Here is a 3,819-nt window from a genome sequence, read left to right as displayed (position 1 = left end):
GGTGCTTTTAGTGTCTCCGCATACCGCAGCACGCGACATAAATTTGCAGACGATAAATGTAAAAGATTCAGACAGAAGAGCGGCCAATGTGACGATCTGGCTTTAAGTCGATTCGATAAGAAATGACGAAAGCGGACGGATTTCTCAGGTTTTTACTACATATGAACACTTTTATCATCCTCCCATGCAACGCGGCTGCTAGTCCCCCTTTCATGCAAAATCTTAAGTTCCTAACACATATCCAAGGCAGCAAAGAAGGGTAAAAAGTCAATAATCGACACATAAAACTTGAATTGTATTACATTTTACTGGCTATTACATCTACTTAGAAGCTTCATCTGTGTTCTACTATGGTGCTTTTAGAGCCTCCGCATACCGCAGCACGCGACATAGCTTTGCAGACTTAAAATGCAACCGTTTCTGAGAGAAGAGCGGCCAATGTGACAATTTGGCTGTAAATCGATTCGATAACAAATGACGAAAACGGACGGATTTCTCAGGTTTTTACTACATATGAACACTTTTCACATTCTCCCATGCAACGCGGCTGCTAGTCCCCCTTTCATGCAAAATCTTAAGTTCCTAACTCATGTCCAAGGCATCAAAGAAGTGTAAAAAGTCAATAATCGACACCTAAAAATTGAATTGTATTACATTTTACTGGCTATTACATCAACTTAGAAGCTTCATCTGTGTTCTACTATGGTGCTTTTAGTGTATCCGCATACCGCAGCATGCGTCATAGCTTTGCAGACGATAGATGTAACCGTTTCAGATTGAAGAGCGGCCAATGTGACGATCTGGCTTTGAGTCGATGCGATATCAAATGACGAAAACGGACGGATTTCTCAGATTTTACTACACAGGAACACTTTTCACATTTCCCATGCATCTCGGCTGCTAGTCCTCATTTCATGCAAAATCTTAAGTTCCTAGCTCATGTCCAAGGCATCAAAGAAGGGCAAAAAGTCAATATTTGATACCTAAAACTTTAATTCTACTCCTTCTTACTGGCTATTACATCATCTTAGATGGTTCATCTGTGTTCTACTATGGTGCTTTTAGTGTCTCCGCATACCGCAGCACGCGACATAGCTTTGCAGACAATAAATGTAACCGTTTCAGACAGAAGTGCGGCCAATGTGACGATCTGGCTTTAAGTCGGTTCGATAACAAATGACAAAAAGGGACGGATTTCTCAGGTTTTTACTACATACGAACACTTTTATCATTCTCCCATGCAACGCGGCTGCTAGTCCCCCTTTCATGCAAAATCTTCAGTTAATAACTCATGTCCAAGGCTGCAAAGAAGGGTAAAAAGTCAATAATCGACACCTAAGACTTGAATTGTATTACATTTTACTGGCTATTACATCAACTTAGAAGCTTCATCTGTGTTCTACTATGGTGCTCTTAGTGTCTCCGCATACCGCAGCACGCGACATAGATTTGCAGGCGATAAATGAAAAAGATTCAGACAGAAGAGCGGCCAATGTGACGATCTGGCTTTAAGTCGATTCGATAACAAATGACGAAAACAGACGGAATTCTCAGGTTTTTACTACATATGAACACTTTTCACATTCTCCCTTGGAACGCGACTGCTAGTTCTCATTTCATGCAAAATCTTAAGATCCTAGCTCATGTCCAAGGCACCAAAGAAGGGTAAAAAGTCAATAGTCGATACCTAAAACTTGAATTGTTCTACTTCTTACTAGCCATTACATCAACTTAGAAGCTTCATCTGTGCTCTACTATGGTGCTTTTAGTGTCTCCGAATACCGCAGCACTCGTCATAGCTTTGCAGACGATAAATGTAACAGTTTCAGAGGGAAGGGCGGCCAATGTGACGACCTCGCGTTAAGTCGATTTGATAACAAATGACGAAAACGGACGGATTTCTCAGGTTTTTACTACATTTGAACACCTTACACATTCTCCCGTGCAACGCGGCTGCTAGGCCTCCTTTAATGCAGAATCCTAAGGTCCTAGCTTATGTCCAAGGCACCAAAGGAGGGCAAAAAGTCAATAATCGATAACTAAAACTTGAATGGTACTACTTCTTACTGGCTACTACATCACCTTAGAAGGTTCATCTGTGTTCTACTATGGTGCTTTTAGTGTCTCCGCATACCGCAACACGCGACATAACTTTGCAGACGATGGATGTAACCGTTTCCGACATAAGTGCGTCCAATGTGACGATCTGGCTTTAAGTCGATTCGATAACAAATGACGATAACAGACGGATTTCTCAGGTTTTTACTACATATGAACACCTTTCACATTCTCCCTTGGAACGCGGCTGCTAGTTCTCATTTCATGCAAAATCTTAAGATCCTAGCTCATGTCCAAGGCACCAAAGAAGGGTAAAAAGTCAATAATCGATACCTAAAACTTGAATTGTTCTACTTCTTACAAGCTATAACATCAACTTAGAAGCTTCATCTGTGTTCTACTATGGTGCGTTTAGTGTCTCCGAGTACCGCAGCACGCGTCATAGCTTTGCAGACGGTAAATGTAACCGTTTCAGAGAGAAGAGCGGCCAATGTGACGATCTGGCTTTAAGTCTGTTCGATAACAAATGACGAATACGGACAGATTTCTCAGGTTTTTACAACATATGAACACTTTTCACATTCTCCCGTACAACGCGGCTGCTAGTCCTCCTTTCATGCTGAATGTTAAGGTCCTAGCTCATGTCCAAAGCACCAAAGCCAGCTTAAATGTCAATAATCGATACCTAAAACTTGAATTGTACTACTCCTTACTGGGTGTTACGTCAACTTAGAAGCTTCATCTGTGTTCTACTATGGTGCTTATAGTGTCTCCGCATATCGCAGCACGCGACATAGCTTTGCACACGTTAAATGTAACCGTTTCAGAGGGAAGAGCGGCCAATGTGACGATCTCGCTTTAAGTCGATTCGATAACAAATGACGATAACAGACGGATTTCTCAGGTTTTTACTACATATGAACACTTTTCACATTCTCCCTTTCAACGCGGCTGCTAGTTCTAATTTCATGCAAAATCTTAAGATCCTAGCTCATGTCCAAGGCGCCAAAGAAGGGTAAAAAGTCAATAATCGATACCTAAAACTTGAAGAGTACTACATCTTATTGGCTATTACATCAACTTAGAAGCTTTATCTGTGTTCTACTATGGTGCCCTTAGTGTCTCCACATACCGCAGCACGCGACATAGCTTTGCAGAAGATAAGTACAACCGTTTCAGAGAGAAGAGCGGATAATGTGACGATCTGGCTTTAAGTCTATTCGATAACAAATGACGAATACGGACGGATTTCTAAGGTTTTTACTACATATGAACACATTTCACATTCTCCCATGAAACGCGGCTGCTAGTCCTCCTTTCATGCAGAATCTTAAGGTCCTAGCTCATGTCCAAGGCACCAAAGAAGGGCAAAAAGACAATAATCGATAACTAAAACTTGAATGGTACTACTTCTTACTGGCTATTACATCACCTTAGAAGGTTCATCTGTGTTCTACTATGGTGCTTTTAGTGTCTCGGCATACCACAGCACGCGACATAGCTTTGCAGACGATAAATGTAACCGTTTCAGAGGGAAGAGCGGCCAATGTGAAGACCTCGCGTTAAGTCGATTTGATAACAAATGACGAAAACGGACGGATTTCTCAGGTTTTCACTACATATGAACACTTTACACATTCTCCCGTGCAACGCGGCTGCTAGTCCTCCTTTCATGCTGAATGTTAAGGTCCTAGCTCATGTCCAAGGCACCAAAGAAGGGCAAAAAGACAATAATCGATAACTAAAACTTGAATGGTACTA

This window comes from Schistocerca gregaria, unplaced genomic scaffold, assembly GCF_023897955.1.
Source record: "Schistocerca gregaria isolate iqSchGreg1 unplaced genomic scaffold, iqSchGreg1.2 ptg000257l, whole genome shotgun sequence".
Lineage (NCBI taxonomy): Eukaryota > Metazoa > Arthropoda > Insecta > Orthoptera > Acrididae > Schistocerca > Schistocerca gregaria.
Note: the sequence above shows the minus strand (reverse complement) of the source record.